Source organism: Scyliorhinus canicula, chromosome 12 (assembly GCF_902713615.1).
Source record: "Scyliorhinus canicula chromosome 12, sScyCan1.1, whole genome shotgun sequence".
Lineage (NCBI taxonomy): Eukaryota > Metazoa > Chordata > Chondrichthyes > Carcharhiniformes > Scyliorhinidae > Scyliorhinus > Scyliorhinus canicula.
The window spans coordinates 152748084-152766099 of record NC_052157.1 but is presented as its reverse complement, the minus strand read 5'-3'; the positions used below and the strand labels follow the sequence as shown (position 1 = coordinate 152766099).

Genomic DNA, 18016 nt, shown 5'->3' with positions numbered 1-18016 from the left:
AGGTGGCACATGAAGGGAGTCTTATTGGATTGGATTGGATTTGTTTATTGTCACGTGTACCGAGGTACAGTGAAAAGTATTTTTCGGCAAGCAGATCAACAGATCATTCAGTACATGGAAGAAAAAAGAATTAAACAAAATTCAAGAAAATACATGAGAATACATAATAGGGCAACACAAGATATACAATGTAACTACATAAGCATTGGCATCGGTTGAAGCATACAGGGTGTAGTGTTAATGAGGTCAGTCAATAAGAGGGTAATTTAGGAGTCTGGTGACAGTGGGGAAGAAGCTGTTTTTGAGTCTGTTCGTGCGTGTTCTCAGACTTCTGTATCTCCTGCCCGATGGAAGAAGTTGGAAAAGTGAGTAAGCTGGGTGGGAGGGATCCTTGATTATGCTGCCCGCTATCCCCCGGCAGTGGGAGGTGTAGATGGAGTCCATGGATGGGAGGCAGGTTCGTGTGATGGACTGGGCGGTATTCACGACTCTGAAGTTCCTTGCGGTCCTGGGCCGAGCAGTTGCCATACCAGGCTATGATGCAGCCCGATAGGATGCTTTCTATAGTGCATCTGTAAAAGTTGATAAGGGTTCATGTGGACATGATAAATTTCCTTAGTTTCCTGAGGAAGTATAGGCGCTATTGTGCTTTCTTGGTGATAGCGTCTCCATTGGGGGGTTCCCATTCTGCATGTGGGTTGGATTGCCTTATCTATGGGGCTGTTGAGGGTCTCCTACTGCAGTAGGGGTTGGTGCATTTTCCACTTGCTCATGGTGGGGGTTGGGGGGGGCGGTTCCCTGATGTCCATGGTGGGGTAGACCCTCATGTCTGTGCGGCAATGGCGGGGGGGGGGGGGGGGGGGGGGGGGGCTGATATCCTTGGGGTTCAGCCTTAAATTTAACTTTGAGATCCGGGCGCCCTTTAACAATGGTATCCCGATCTCAGATTCCCAGCATTGCCAGTCTGTTTATACCCTGCCTCTGCAGCTGGCTGTGTGATCCTCGCCAGCACTTTGAAATTACACAGAAAACCGTTTAATCAGGCGAGAGAAGGTGGCTGTGATGCCGATGGATTTCACACAGCTTTTCTCGCCTGATCCAACACTCTGTGCCATTTTGGGAAGATTGCAACCAATATTCCCTTTGCCCAGGCCTATCTCTGGTCTTCCATCCTGCCCCACCTCCTCTACCCCCTTTCCAACTATATAATTCTGTACCGTTCAGACGGAGGCCATTCGGCCCATTGAGTCTGCACCAACCCTCCGAAAGAGCACTCTATCCAGGACCATTCCCCCACCCTATCCCCATACCCTCTCAGCTCCCACCTAACCTTTGGACATGAAGGGGTAATTTTAGCATGGCCAATCCACCTAACCTGCACATGTTTGGCTTTCAGTTCTGTCGGAGGATCATTTAGATCCAAAATGTTCGGTGCGATTAAACGGCCCCGTCAGGCTCCAACGTGGTGTCGAGACGAGGCTGTTGAACCTTTCGGAAGGACTGTCACAAGATTTGCAACGCTTGAAACGTCTCACAAGATTTAACGGAATCCTGCGAGACATCGCGACCTGGATCTTTCCCTCAAATGTGGACCAGTCGTAATGGCACCTGGCGGGGGTGGGTGGGTGGGGGGTGGGGGTGAGTCTCCCAGGCCTTTAGACGCTTTTGAGTGGTCGGGGATAGAGGAGCGTGGAATCCTGGGTGCCCGGATGGCAGGTTGGCACTGCCAGTGACCGAGCCTGGGGAAGGTGGGGGGGGCCTTACCAGATGGAAGGGGTGGGGGGTTCTTGAGAGCCTCCCAAAGTTTGGAAGGATCGAAAACCCGGGTGAGGGGCCTGAAAGGGGGAGATTGGGGAATCAGGGATATCTCCCTTGATTCACTTTGAAATCATGGGTTGTGGTGTTCTTTGTGTTGCTTATTTAGGATGGTTGGCGTAGTGTTCCACAAAGACCACAGTTTAGCTTTTACTTAAACAAAGCTATGATTTTATTTACACTACTGGGTTTCGACACTTAGTCCCAGAAGGGGCTGGTTTAGCTCACAAGGCTAAATCGCTGGCTTTTAAAGCAGACCAAGCAGGCCAGCAGCACAGTTGGATTCCCGTACCAGCCTCCCCGGACAGGCGCCGTAATGTGGCGACTAGGGGCTTTTCACAGTAACTTCATTGAAGCCTACTCGTGGCAATAAGCGATTTTCATTTCATTTTTTCATTTTTAGAATGCAGAACTGATCAATAACATCTCACTACGCTCACCTACTGCTAATTTCACTCACTGGGATAAACTATAGTCTAACCTTCTTACACTATCTGCTGTTATGAACTTCATTAGCTGTCTCCTGCATACACTCCTCCCCTAAGGTCTAGCATCACTGCTTTGTAGAGAAGTATCTGCAGCTCCCTCTAGTGGCTATTCGCGGTACTACATTAACCCTTGTAATGCTGATGGTTATGATAATACCACATTCCCCTTTCTTTGAGAAAGAACATTTTATTACAGCGGTTACAATATTTCCGTTTACTTCTGACCTTGTAGGCGAATTGCTGTCTTAATAACTAGTAACTACCACAATCTCATTACAGTATCATATAATACAGTATTTATGTGATGGCAGTTCTATCACTTCGATGAGTATAGGTTAAATTACAATCACAAGTTCAGTCTCTCTGGGGGTCGTATTCTTCTGGTAGAATGCTTAAGTGGAATGTTCAAGACCTTGGTTGCTCTATCCCATCTTCTAGCGGTGTTAGTGCTAAACTTGAATCTGGTAAGGCAATGTCTTTGAATATGTTGTCATGTGGAACAAATTTTTCCCGTTGAGTTTGAACCTTGTGCTTGACACATAGTAAAGCTCGTCTGTTTCTCCTCAACAGCGATCTTTATTATGTTTGTACTAAGTAGAAACTAGGTGTTACCTGTCTCAGAACTTTGGCAAGATTTGGCCAACCACCTTCTGGATTTCGAATCCTCACAAATTCCCCTTTGTGAAGCTCAACTAGAGTCTTGGTATTTCTTGTTGCTTACTCTCTGCGTTCGTGATTCTTTCACATGTCTTATTATCAGTTTCTGGACTGGTGATTTGTGGTGAAGTGGTTCGTAGTCTTCTCCCCATCAACATATGTGCAGGTGAGAGACCCGTCGATAACGGTGTTGCTCGGTATGCTGACAAAGCTAATGACATGTCTTGACCATCCTGACTCGCCTTGCGGAATAATCTCTTAATTATCCCTACTCCTCTCTCTGCTTTTCCGTTAGACTGTGGATAACATGGGCTAGATGCCACATGGTTGAAATTATATTGCTGTGCAAACTGGGTCCACTCCCAACTCGAGAAACACGGACCATTGTCAGAAACAACGTTCAGCGGAATACCATGGAGTGCAAAATCAATTTTGTTGCCTTTATCACTGAATCTGGCAGTCGAATCTTTCAACAACATCACCTCTGGAAAGTTGGAGTCATAGTCTATGACTATCAAGTAGTCATGACCCTGGGATTGAAATAGATCCGTGCCCACTTTGTTCCATGGACTGGTCACAATTCCCATCCGTTGCATGGTTTCTTTGCTCTGTACAGGCTGATGCATCTGACAAATTGGTCATGCTTCAAGATGCTGAGCGGTCTCTCCGTTTATTCCCAGCCAATACCTCTCTATGCTTAAATGTTCCCTCATAAAATGGGTTGCAGGAAAATAACTTATTTATGGAAGGGTTAACAGTACAGGTCAATAACTATGTTCTGCTGACTGTCTTGGTTTACATGAAAAATGGACATTTATGGAAAGTACTACTCTCGGAACAGTGACAGACCCAGCTCCTCTGCAGGGTGCTGGTCATGGCCACATGTAGGCGCACGTTCATGTCGCTGTTGCTGCAGAATGCCTAGATGTAAACTGGCAAGTATGACAACCCTGTCTCCCTTTAGCAGGACACAATCAATTGTAGTCAGATTGTCTCTAATGTTTTGAAAGGGTGATTTGCATCCAGCAGGCCATCCTTCTCTGAGGTATTGATTTACCTTCTGAAGCATCGGGTCCTTTTCAGTTTCAGATTTTATGGTCTGTAGTTTGCGATCAGAAACTGGTAGTAGCTCAGAAATTAAATGAGCTTGCAATTCCACTATTCGGACCAACTCGGGTTCTGATGATTCAGCATCAGTAGTAGCTATGTAGTCTGATGTTTCAGCATCATCGAAGCTTTGTTGACTGATGGTCCATCATCAGTGTTGGGCTGTGGAGAGGTCGTTCACATCAGCTAGGTCTTCCCTGGACTCTTCACCTGTGTCATCTGAAGTACCAGTTGAGTGAGTCCTTTCAACTATCTGCAATCTTTCACAAGCAGCAACACCAATCAATGAACATTTCTGACCCTCTACTACCTCAAATTCGATGGGTATCTCTATTTTCCCATTTTTCACAATGAGACAGCATGACCCCTTTGTAGCTATCGTGTTACCTTTGGAATCTTTGAACTCACAGGCGGACTGCTATAACGGAGGCTTTCTGATTACTTGCTTTAAAGATCAAAACGTGATAATATTTGCGTGCGCTCCTGTGTCAATCTTGAATGGGATTAATTCACCATTTATTTCAAGTGAGACAGTCACTTGACCTATACTTTATTATCTTTGAGAGTGTTTATTGCTCTTTCTTCTCGATCCAATAAATCAATCTTGGTAATAGCTTCTGTCATGAAGGTTTCTGAAAGTGAATAGGATGAGCAATCCTGTCTATCCTTCATGATTTTGGACTTTATCTCAACACTGTGCACACTTTGGATCTCTCTGCCATCACTATAATGCTGTTTAAATTTGGACACTGGAAGAGTTGGTTCTAAACGACAATGTGCTGCGAAGTGATTCAGTCTACCACTCGTTGGACAATTTTCTGTTTCCCTCTCGTTGGACAATTTTCTTTTACTGTGGGCGTGTCCACAGCTTGTGCACGCCATCACATTCATGATGTCACAATCAAAATGGCCACTGGCCGTTGTATGCAGTTTCCTGTGCTGCGATGCAGCATTAATGGCATCGGCCACGTTTATCGATTTCATGCTTTTTTCTTAGCCACAAATTCGGCATATTCGCTGGGTGCCTGCTCGCTGGCCTTACACATATTTATTACGTCTTCAATCGACAACACAGGCTTTCTCAACATTTTCTCGCGCAACCCTTCACAGTTTATTCCGAACTCAACTGGGTTCCCGCAGCATAGATTCGGAGGCTGAAGCTAAATTACAGGACTGCGCTCGGAGCTTGAGAGCTGTGACAAAAGAATCCACTGACTCTCTCCTCAGCTGCAGCCTTTTCCGAAGCGTGCAGTGCTCATAGGTCTCATTTACCTGTTTCTTACAGTGTGTGTCAAACTTTTGGAGCACATGCTGTATTTATTTCAGTCCTCATCTGCACTGAGTTCAAACAAATTGGATAACTCCAATGCTTCAGGTCCAGCCACATTTTGTAGGAGAGCTACCTTACCTTGACCTGATGCATTTTCTAGAGTGGAGGCTAGAAATAAAGACTTTGAACTGTCGCTTAAAGAAAGTCCAGTTCTAGCATAGTTTACCATGTGTCTTGAAGTGGTCAGGCTTCTTGAGACCTTCCATCTTCTGCTCAGTCTTTATGCAGATTTGTTCTGAGTTGTAGCCTCTGGATTGCTTTCTTCAATCTCCAATGCTATTTTACACTAATCTAATTACTGTTTCTTTCAAGGAATAGACTCCTGGTACCATGTGGAGTTCTTTGTGTTGCTTATTTAGGGTGGTTGGCGTAGTGTTCCACAAAGACCACAGTATAGCTTTTACTGAAACAAAGCTATGATTTTATTTACACCACTAAACTGGGTTTCAACACTTAGTCCTTTTGGAATACAGAATTGATCAATAACATCAAACTACACTTACCTACTGCTAATTTCACTACTGGTATAACCTATAATCTAACCTTCTCACACTAACTGCTTTCATGACCTTCACTTGCTGTGTACTGCTTACTCCGCCCCTGAAGTCCAGCATCACTGCTTTGTGGAGTAGCATCTGCAGCTCCCTCTAGTGGCTATTCATGGTACTACATTAATCTTTGCCATGCTGATAGTTATAATACCACAGATCTTTTACATCCATATCAGAGAGCAAACAGACCTTATCTGAAAGACAGCGGGTGAGACTCTCCATTAGCCATTGCTGAAATCGGAAATGCCAATTGGGCAGAGAATGGCTTCCGACGCCAATATGGCGGCAGGAGCCGGTTTGATGCCAAATCGCGAGTTTTCATCACCTCGAAAATGGCATCAATGCGTTGCACTTTGCGCGTACTTTAAACACCGTTTGCATATCATTAGCGGGCCCACCCGCGATTCTCCGCCTCCGACGGGCCGGGTTCCCGACGGCACGGTCCACGTGTGGCTCTCAGAAACCGTGAACTCGGCACGGTGACTGCTGAGAGAGAGAGAGAGAGGGCGTACAGACAGTGTCCAACACCGCCATACTTCTGTCTTTCAGATAAGGTCTGTTTGCTCTCTGATATGGATGTAAAAGATCTGTGGTATTATAACTATCAGCATGGCAAAGATTAATGTAGTACCATGAATAGCCACTAGAGGGAGCTGCAGATGCTACTCCACAAAGCAGTGATGCTGGACTTCAGGGGCGGAGTAAGCAGTACACAGCAAGTGAAGGTCATGAAAGCAGTTAGTGTGAGAAGGTTAGATTATAGGTTATACCAGTAGTGAAATTAGCAGTAGATAAGTGTAGTTTGATGTCATTGATCAATTCTGTATTCCAAAAGGACTAAGTGTTGAAACCCAGTCGTGCCGCTTGCCGGGGGGGGGGGAGGGGGGGTGCCTTCTTCCAGGACCCGGGGGGGGGGGGGGGGGGGGTGGCCAGGAGGTGGGCTGTGGGGTCGGGGTGCACGGGTACACAACACCATTACCACAGCCGGAAAACAGCCAAGCCACTGACCGGCCGCTTTAAGTTCAGTGAATTCAGCGATGTCCGAAAGCTCTCTCGACACCGTCCTCTCCCACTGATGAGAAACTACTCACCCAGTTTTGGATCTATGAACGTTAATCAGGACTAACCAATTGGTTGGCTCCTCGGCTGAGAGTATATCAACAAAACCATTCAGAGTTGATAGAAATTGTTGTTGCTCGATATTAAGACTGTTGGGGAGATTTTCTCCTTTCATTGCAGTCTGTAGCCAAGGGCTTTATTTAAACAACACCTGGTTTATCATTGTGCAAATTCAGATTAAGAGATTTTATTTGTTCCTTTAAAATATACTCAGTAAAATTAATCAAACAGTGAAGAGAGCCAACTGGCTACAGGAAGCTTCGTACTGTGGAAACCATAACGATCTTGTGGCAAGGTTGCCATCATTGATGCTGGATTTAGATTCCAGATTCACTCATTGAATTGAAGTTCCACCAGCTGCTGCAATGGGATTTGAACCTCTGCCCGCAGGACATTACCTGGGCCTCTGGATTACTAATCCAGTGACATTAGCACTATGTCAACGTGTCGCTGACAAACTCTGGCCCGCATGGCTAAAAATCACAGGACGCAAAGGTAGCTGTGCACCCGTTCCACGAAGCACACTTCGAAGGCTAAGGGGTGATCTGATCGAGGTATTCAAGATATTAACAGGGAAAGACAGGGTAGATAAAGATGAACTATTTCCACTGGTTGGAGATTCTAAAACTAGGGTGCATAGCATAAATATTAGGGCCAGACCGTTCAGGAGAGATGTTGGGGAAGAACCTCTTAATTCAAAGGTCGAGGTTTAGAACTCTCTCCCAAACAGCAGCAGAAGCTGGATCAGTTGTTAAATTAAAATCTGAACTTATTGTCACAAGTAGGCTTCAATGAAGTTACTGTGAAAAGCCCCGAGTCACCATATTCTGGTGCCTGTTTGGGGAGGCCAGTACGAGAATTGAACCCGCACTGCTGGCCTTGTTCTGCATGACAAGTCAGCTGTTTAGCCCACTGTGCTAAACCAGCCCCGCTATTATGCAAAAATAATAAGGGAGATGGGTCAAAAGCAGGTATATGGAGTTAGCCCACAGATCAGCCATCATCTCATTGAATGGAAGGACAGGCTTGAAGGGCTGAATGGCCTAGTCCTGTCCCTATGCTCCTAAGTGAGGACTTGCAGTGCTGTGCATGGAGAGCCTATCCTTCCGACCTAATGAAGGCTTTGTGTGTCCTGTTTAAAGGTCATGCAGCTGTGATGAAAGATGTGGATACCTCCCCACAGCACTTCAAACCGACGATATTTTAGCAAGAGTAACAATTGTATGACAGCCTTTAACACGGCACAGTAGTTGGCATGTTGCTTCACAGCACCAGGGACCCTGGTTCGATTCCTGGCTTGGGTCACTGTCTGTGCGGAGTCTGCACGTTCTCCCCGTGTCGGCATGGGTTTCCTCCGGGTGCTCCGGTTTCCTCCCACAGGTTCCAAATGTTGATGGGTAATTTGGACATTCTGAATTCTCCCTCTTGTGTACCTGAACAGGTGCCGGAATGTGGTGACTAGGGGATTTTCACAGTAACTTCATTGCAGTGTTAATGTAAGCCTACTTGTGACACTAATAAAGATTATTATAATTAGATTATTAACTTAAAAAATATAGAGAATTCAGTTTTTCCAGTGGTGTGGAAGTGCAGGGAGGATGATGGGTATAATTGAAATGGCCAATTTCCACAAAATTGCAAACTTTTCAACTTCACTTCATGGCCCCATCTTGTTGATGGTGTTAATAGTTCACTCTCCTCAGCTTCCATTCCCCTCCCTTTTAAATCTGACATCAACACCTGTCTCCTCAAAAATAAAATGCCAACTACCCCATGTGCATCCCACCTTTCCCCTCCAGCCTTTGACCATGTTGTCATCTCCCAGATCCTCGCCCGGTTCTATTCTTACGTATCCAGTTGTGACAAGAGAAGCTTCCTACTCCTGCACCATTATCTCGGGTGGCCCACAAGGGTCTATTCATGGATTGTCCTATTTCTCATCTTGTTGCCCCGCAGTGTCATCACCACAAAGCACAATGCCTGTTTTCATACCGGCACTGGTGCCTCCCAGGGTCTCTCCTATGCTGCAACTTGGCGACAACTTAGAATAGAATAGAATAGAACAGTACAGCACAGAACAGGCCCTTCGGCCCTCGATGTTGTGCCGAGCAATGATCACCCTACTTAAACCCACGTAACCCGTATACCCGTAACCCAACAATCCCCCCATTAACCTTACACTACAGGCAATTTCGGATGGCCAATCCACCTAACCCGCACATCTTTGGACTGTGGGAGGAAACCGGAGCACCCGGAGGAAACCCACGCACACACGGGGAGGACGTGCAGACTCCACACAGACAGTGACCCAGCCGGGAATCGAACCTGGGACCCTGGAGCTGTGAAGCATTGATGCTAACCACTATGCTACCGTGAGGCCCCGTCTTGATACCATTTTCTACACGTACTCTGCTGGCGCCCAGCTCCAACTCAGCATCACCTCTCTGGACCCAGCCACTGTCGCTGAATTGTCAGACTGCAACTCCAATACTGGAAGAGCAGGGATTTCTCCCAATGAATATTTGGCAGACTGAATCCACCGTCTTTAGTCCCCGCCACCAGCTCCATCTGTCTCACTGTTCACAACGTCATTGTCACATGCTTTTCATCACATATCTGCGCCATCAGTAAGACGACTATTTCCACCTCTGTAACATAGCCCGACACCACCTCTGCCTCTGTAAAAATCCTCATCCACCCTTTTGTCATCTCTAGACTTGAATATTACACTGCACGTCTGGTCAGCCTCCAATGATTTACCCTCCAGAAACTTGAGGGCATCAAAAGTTTCCCATGTCCAATCTCACACCAAGACCCGTTTATCCATCCCCCTGTGCTCACTGACCTACATCGGCCCGCAATTAAACAATGTCTTGAGTTTAAAAAATCTCACCCTCGCTTCTAAATCCCACCACGTACTCACTCTGCCCCGTCTGCCTAATCTCCTCCAGCCCGACAATGCTTCAGATTATCTTCATTCCAACAACTATTGAAGATCCCCCATTTTAATCCTGGTGCTTTGAGCGAACCGCTCCCGGTGATGGACATAGAAACCTCTCAGACAAAGTACATTTTGTGCCCTTCCTTCCCTCAGTGTTCCTCCGCACGGTACTCGCCATGGAACATTCCAGATTCATTAGCTAAGCTGGGGTAGTAGATTGCCATCTACGGGAGGTTCCCTTGCTTCTACAGGACCTGAAGCTATAAGCCTGCATGGGGTCCGGCGTCTCGTTGAAGACTCACCTCTCTACTGGGCCGTTCACTATTGTGTCACTAACTTTGGGTGTCTGTCCTGTTACGTGACAAAAATATATCCAGGGAATGAGATGAGCCAGCGGGGACGTTGATTAAATAGCTAAAGCAGGCAATTGCTATCTCGTCGGAGACACGGAAGGGAAAATAGTTTTTTCAAATCCAAAAATTAAAATGAATCGGCTGAGATGACAACTATGTGGTTGGAAAAGGTCAAGTTTGTTTTGTGGCGCTTGGAGGATGGGTTCACCTGTGTTTTAAGCTTCTGGGTTGCCGTAAAAGAGACAAGAGTTCTGCTTCTCCACAAAACACCATTATTTCTTTAATCCACCTTCACACACAAATATCCATCGCGGGGCAGCACGATGGCACAGTGGTTAGCACTGTTGCTTCACAGCTCCAGGGACCCATGTTCGATTCCCGGCTTGGGTCACTGTCTGTGTGGAGTCTGCACGCTCTCCCCGTGTCTGCGTGGGTTTCCTCCGGGTGCTCCGGTTTCCTCCCACAGTCCAAAGATGTGCAGGTTAGGTGGATTGGCCGTGCTAAATTGCCCATAGTATCCAAAAGGTTGGATGGGTTGGAGGTGTGGCCTGAAGTAGGGTGCTCTTTTCCAGGGTCTGGTGCAGACTCGATGGGCCGAATGGCCGCCTTCTGCACTGTGAATTCTATGATTCTGAGACATATGGAAATCTGTTAACAATTTCACAATTCTTTCTTTATAATTTTTTTTGACAGTTGATTGGAGTTCATCAGTAGCAATAGGTTTTGCTGTTAACTTTTCCCTCTATTAAGGCGGCACGGTGGCGCAGTGGGTTAGCACTGCTGCCTCACAGGGCTGAGGTTCCAGGTTCGATCCTGGCTCTGGGTCACTGTCCGTGTGGAGTTTGCACATTCTCCCCGTGTCTGTGTGGGTTTCACCCCTACAACCCAAAGATGTGCGGGGTAGGTGGATTGGCCACGCTAAATTGTCCCTTAATTGGAAAAATGAATTGGGTACTTTAAATTTAGAAAACAAAACTTTGCCCTCTGTTGTCCTTTGAACACAGCCTGACTGTTAATGATGCAGACAATAATCTGGCTTTGTCTCTACAACGTTCACTGGGGTCTACAGGTCCTTTTCAAGACTAAAGTGTATCGCCAGTCCAATTGCCAGGATGAGTGGGCCTGAAAGGAAGGCCAGGCCACGACGAATGATCAGTTGTTTTGTGGTCAAAACTTCTCCAACCGTGGTGACTCCAGCGTCCACAATGGAAGTCTCATCTGTCACCCGGCCATTGTTTATCTTTGATTCCAATTTACAACCATTGGGAATGGGATTCGCTGCACTGTTTCCTGTGACACCTGTGAAATAAAGTCACATTGAAAAGTTGTGAGAATATGATGGTATCTGTTAATCCAAATAATTTTAGGAGGGCTGTTGATCAGGCCAATGATCTCCTCCAGAAGAATCAGCCATGGGCCATACCACATGATTTATAGACAGGTGGTTGATCTTCTCATAAGCACCATGACCACGAAGCCAGGGAGATAAAAGAGCAAGAAACACAGTGCGACTGGGAGCGGAGTGCTGACTTGGAGTTTGGAGTGACTGAGGTGATGCCGGATTCAGAAGTGACACGAGGGGTGGGATTCTCGCCTATCTGCGGGGGGTCCCGGCGGGACGGAGTGGCATGAACCACTCCGGCGTCAGCCCGCCCCAAAGGTGCAGAATCCTCCGCACCTTCAGGGGCTAGGCCGGCGCTGGAGTGGTTTGCGCCACGCCAGCCGGGGCCGAAACAACTCCGCCGGCCGGCGCGAGTCCATGCATGCGCAGGAGCATCAACGGCTGCTGATGTTATCCCCTCGCATGCACGGGGGGGGGGTTCACCTGCGCCTCAGCCATCGTGGAGGCTGACACGGCCGACGCGTAGGAAAAGAGTGCACCCACGGCACAGGCCCGCCCGCGGATCGGTAGGCCCCGATCGCGGGCCAGGCCACCATGGGGGCACCCCCGGGGCCAGATCACCCCGCGGCCCCCCCAGGACCCCGGAGCCCGCCTGCGCCACCAGGTCCCGCCGGTAAGTCTAATCTACGCCGGCGGGACTGGCATAGAACCAGCGAGACTTCTGCCCATCGCGGGCCGGAGAATCACCCGGGGGGGCCACTGTGAGCGGCCGCCGACTGGCGCGGCGCGATTCCCGCCCCCTCCGAATCTCCGGTGTCGTTCACACCGCCCCCCCCCCCCCCCCCCCCCCCCCCCCGGCGATTCACTGAATCGGCGGGGGGTCGGGTAAGTGGAAGCAGCTTGTAGGTCTACAATTTGTGGTATATAGTTTGTAACGGCTATATTCTGCAGTAATGAGGACCAGGGAAGACCACCCTGAGAGTAATTGATGGTATTTGATTTAAGTATCTTCCAAAAGGTTTAATTAATTAATTAAGTTCTAATTTTTTAAATTAAGGGGCAATTTAACATCGCCAATCCACCTATCCTGCACATCTTTTGGGTTGTGGAGGTAAAACCCACGCAGACAGGGGGTGAACATGCAAACTCCACGCAGACAGTGACCCCGGGCCGGGTTCGATCCTGGTTCCTCGGCTCCGTGAGGCATCAGTGCTAACCACTGTGTTACCCTGCCACCACCAAAAGGTTTAATTCAAAGGTCTAACTCGCGCAAGAGAATGCAAAGCCAGGGTGTGCTCCTCCTGCTCTGCGTGGGAAGCTAAGAACACCTCCAGAATGGAACGTGAGGAGCCAGCAAGTGTGCTGGAAGTGCCTCAAGTTGAAGCTTTTAATTTTTATCCTGGACTTTGGAGCTGGGGCAGCGACTGGAGTCATACCGCAGCAACATCTACATGGAGAATATCCTGGATAGCAATGGTCACACCACAGGCTAAGACTCCACAGGCAGGCAGTGCAGGGTTCTGCTGTGGCCAATCCTCTTCATGGATCAGTGACCCTAAATGGTGAAACACCAATCTTCACGAGCAGGGACCACATCAAAGATCATTCCAAGCACTAAGTAAGCATGTGATTGCGCTGCACCAATTTCCCTTTGATGTGGTCAATGTTTGTAAACATTGGCATTTCCCCCACATAGAATCACTGATCCAAGAAGGGAGATGAATGAATCAAGGCTGCGGCTGGTTTGTGGAAGCTGTCAATCACAGCCAAGTGGAAGTTATGAATTGCTTGCAGCTAATGGATCTGTGGGTTCCAGACGCAGGTACCTGCTCCCCTTCCACGAATGGACAGATGGAGATCCAAGGTATGTGCTGCAGCTGTAAATCTTTTCAGTGCCCCTGCCTGGACTACTTTCTAGCTTCCAGACAGGGCTCTCTTGTTTGGGGGGGGGGTGGGGCTGTGTGGCGGATACCTTTAGTCAGAGCGGGGATCCTATAGCCGGGGGTTCCTTTAGTCATGTGGTCCCTTTCGTCAGGGTATCCTTTGGGGGGGGGGGGGGGGGTCTGCCTAACACAGGGATCGCTGGACGGGTCTCTCTATTGCAGGGGTCCCTAGTTGGGGGGGGGGGGAGAGAGTCTCCCTATAACAGGGGTCCCTGAGGGGGAGGGGTCTCCCTATAACAGGGGCCCATGGGGGATGTCTTCCGATTAGGTAGAGAAGGTGTAGAAGCCCGGTATTTCTAATACACCTAATATAGGTAGAAGATAGATGTTTAAGCGTAAATATTAAGAACCAGTTTTAAATTAAAGATTAAAAACACATATTCTGCAAATTAATTTAATCATTTTCTCCAACACAACTTTTAGGTAAGTTAGTTTTAGGTAGGTTTTGTTGGTAGGTTTTGTTAGTAGGGTAGGGTAGGTAGGTTTCAAATTGTAATCAATAGAAGACAAATAAAACAATTCTTATTTGCACCTGAGAAGTTTTAACTTAAATTTCGCATGAGTTCCAGTAATCGCAAAGTGCTGCTGGTAACCGAATGGTTTAAAATCGAGCAGGAGGGCTGGGCAGGCAGGGCATTGTGGGTCAGGGGTGGCCCTCGGATGGACTTGGGGGCAACCCCCCTCAGGGGCCATGCTGGCAGAAACCACAAGTGATCTGCGTCTACGTGATTCCCGGTCCCGAGGACCGGTGAATAATGGTAGGCCGCAGCATAGGGTGCCGGGCCCGCTAAATGAACGCAAGTCATTTATAGGGGGCAGCACGGTAGCATGGTGGTTAGCATAATTGCTTCACAGCTCCAGGGTCCCAGGTTCGATTCCTGGCTGGGTCACTGTCTGTGTGGAGTCTGCACGTCCTCCCCGTGTGTGTGTGGGTTTCCTCCGGGTGCTCTGGTTTCCTCCCACAGTCCAAAGATGTGCGGGTTAGGTGGATTGGCCATGCTAAATTGCCCGTAGTGTTCTAAAAAGTAAAGTTAAGGGGGGGGGGGGGGTTGTTGGGTTACGGGTATAGGGTGGATACGTGGGTTTGAGTAGGGTGGTCATTGCTCGGCACAACATCGAGGGCCGAAGGGCCTGTTCTGTGCTGTACTGTTCTATGTTCTAAGTCGGTCATTAAGTCCCATCTGCATTAATTTACTTCCCTCCACCGCCTCGCAGACGTGGACTTCAAGACAGCCCCCAGCACGGCGTCGGGGCTGAGTCAGCGCGGCTTTGTCAAGGGGAGGTCATGTCTGACAAATCTGTTATAGAGTTCTTTGATGAGGTAACAAGCAAGTTAGACAAAGGAGAACCAGTGGATGTGATTTCTTTAGATTTCCAGAAGGCCTTTGACAAAGTGCCGCATAGGAGACTGTTAAATAAATTAAGAGCCCATGATGTTTAGGGTAAGATCCTGGCATGGATAGAGGATTGGCTGACTGGCAGAAAGCAGAGAGTGGGGATAAAGGGGTCTTTTTCAGAATGGCAGCCGGTGCCTCACGGTGCGCCTCAAGGGTCGGAGTTGGGAACACAACATTTCACAATGTACATTAATGATTCGGAAGAAGGAACTGAAGGCACTGTTGCTAAGTTTTCAGATGATACAAAGATAGGTAGAGGGACAGGTAGTATTGAGGAAGCGGGGGGGGGGGGGGGCTGCAGAAGGACTTGGACAGGCTAGGAGAGTGGGCTAAGAAGTGGCAGATGGAATACAATGTGGAAAAGTGTAAGGTTACACTTTGGAAGGAGAAATGGAGGCATAGACTATTTTCTAAATGGGGAAATGCTTAGGAAATCAGAAGCATAAAGGGACTTGGGAGGCCTAGTTCAAGATTGTCTTCAGGTTGATGTGCAGGTTCAGTCGGCAGTTAGGAAGGCAAATGTAATGTTTGCATTCATGTCAAGAGGGCTACAATACACGACTAGGGATGTACATCCGAGGCTGTATAAGGCTCTGTTTGGGCCCTGTTTCTAAGGAAGGATGTGCTGGTCTTGGAAGGATCCAGAGGAGGTTCACAAGAATGATCCCTGGAATGAAGAGCTTGTCATATAAAGAACGGTTGAAAACTCTGGGCCTGCACTTTTTGGAGTTTAGAAGGATGAGGGGGGGGATCTTATTGAAACTTACAGGATACCGCGAGACCTAAATAGAGTGGGCGTGGAGAGGATGTTGCCACAAGTAGGAAAAACTAGAACCAGAGGACACCATCTCAGATTAAATGGACGATCCTTTAAAACTGAGATGAGGAGGAATTTTTTCAGCCAGAGGGTGGTGAATCTGTGGAATTCTTTGCCGCAGAAGGCTGTGGGGGCCAAATTACTGAGTGTCTTTAAGACAGAGACAGATAGGTTCTTGATTAATAAGGAGATCAGGGGTTATGGGGAGAAGGCAGGAGAATGGAGATGAGAAAAATATCAGCCATGACTGAATGGTAGAGCAGACTCGATGGGCCGAGTGGCCTACTGTTGCTCCTATTTTCTGCGATTCATGTTTTTATCCTATAAACTACTTCAATACACAAGTTCTATAATCCTTGTCTGCACAGGATACAGTCTGCAGCCTCTTCAACAACGTTAAGAGGCTCAAATGAACACAACATGGGATCGGAAATTGACCTGTACCACATCCGTTGTTCATTTTTCTCCTTTTCCATTCCTATTTATTGGGATGGAAATTGTGATGAACTAAATTACAACTTGGAATAAACTCCTTATGGGGAATGGTTTAAAGTCAGCAAAACTTCCTCCTTTACCTGTTGACAGATATTGGGTTTGACCAGCCGAGGTTCCGGTCGAAGTGTCCACATCTCTCATCACACCTGCGTTAACCAGAGCCTTAAACAAAACCCCACAAAAACCATCATTAAAGCAGTGGAGGGACATAACAGAGGAAACGCTTTCTGCACAAAACAATCTCCAGACCGTGTTGTAGTGCATTTTTAAACCCTCATCCGTCATCCCGTACCAGCCTCCCCGAACAGGCGCCGGAATGTGGTGACTAGGGGCTTTTCGCAGTAACTTCATTTGAAGCCTACTTGTGACAATAGGCGATTTTCATATATTTTTCATTTCACATCCAGAACGGATACTCAGATCAAAGAGTTTACGCATTCCTATTGGGTGGCAAAATAACTAGGAGATTACCCGACTGTTCATTCTGCCAACGAGGAGCTGGGTGGGGACAAAAGAATATTTTATACAAAAACTTGGTGTAATAAATAATCTCTACTATCTGCTTTTACCTCATCAGATACTTTGTTCCAGTTCATCCTGGAAATCGCTATCAAATAAAATACTAATTGGACAAACACGCTAACGAGCATTCCGGACACGATAGCTGCAAAATAACAATGGTGCAGTGAATATGGAGACAAGGATGTTGTGTTCCTCTTCCACTTCTATTCCTCTGTCAAACCCTTTCATCTATATCAGATGGCTGGTGTCCACCTGCGTGGAGGTGCCTGTCCAATTTTGGTCTGCATTCAGGCGATGAAGAATTCTGCCAGGGATGCTGTTGTTGGTGAATATCCAATGATCCGTTCATGCATGAAAGTTGGACATGACCCTTGGGCAGCTCGCCTCCCGCTAATATCCCAGTGTCTCTGGTTCGCCATGAAAAATGACCAGGGGAGGAAGGTTGCCCTGTCTAACAGTGCAGAGTGAGGATGGGTCATCATTGGCCCCAAAATTGCACACGGACTGGTCAGACCCGAGTTGGGCCCCAGAGACGAAGTTTCCACCCAAGTACACATTTCTTTTTCCGGTGATCTCGAGAGGGAATGGGATCTTCAATGCTTTGAAAGAGAGCAACTGGGGCAGAGGGGTCATAGTTGTCAGTAAAGAAGAAAGGAAGGTATTTAAATTCCTACCCAATACACCAAGTTTGGCAGCAAACATCAGTGAGATTCCAATGGGGAACCCAATGAGGTAATATCCCACCAGGTTGCTGATAGCCCCCAGTTTCTGCTTGCCAGCTCCTCTTAGCACTCCACCGCATACACACTGAGGAATAGACAAACAGAATATATGACAGAGATTACACAACAAATTGTTGTAACTTCTACAGGAAGGAAACAAAACCTGGTGTCTTAACATGTCCTCGAATAATTCAGAGCCAGTGGATAACACTCTGAACACAGCCACCGATGTTCTGTTGGGAATAGGTGATGTGGTCAATTCACCTCCGTGTTTTGCCAAGTCCTTATCGCTGTGTCTGTATGTCGTTGAACGTCATTGTTGTTCGCAGTAAACCACTTTGTTATATAAAGTGATGCCACGCACTTTAACAGTATCAAAAAAATCTATTGAATACTGTCTGGAAAGCTCCAATTGTC

The 18016-nt window shown here is 47.5% G+C and overlaps 1 long non-coding RNA gene across 1 annotated transcript; it reads right to left on the bottom strand.

Annotated features, from left to right (window-relative positions):
- Positions 1–11595: 11595 nt before the first annotated feature.
- On the bottom strand, positions 11596–17133 carry LOC119975073. Its single transcript, XR_005462648.1, has 3 exons — positions 16925–17133; positions 16436–16517; positions 11596–11660 (listed from the first exon to the last, which is right to left on the bottom strand). It is a non-coding gene; the product is annotated as an uncharacterized LOC119975073 (long non-coding RNA).
- Positions 17134–18016: the final 883 nt, after the last annotated feature.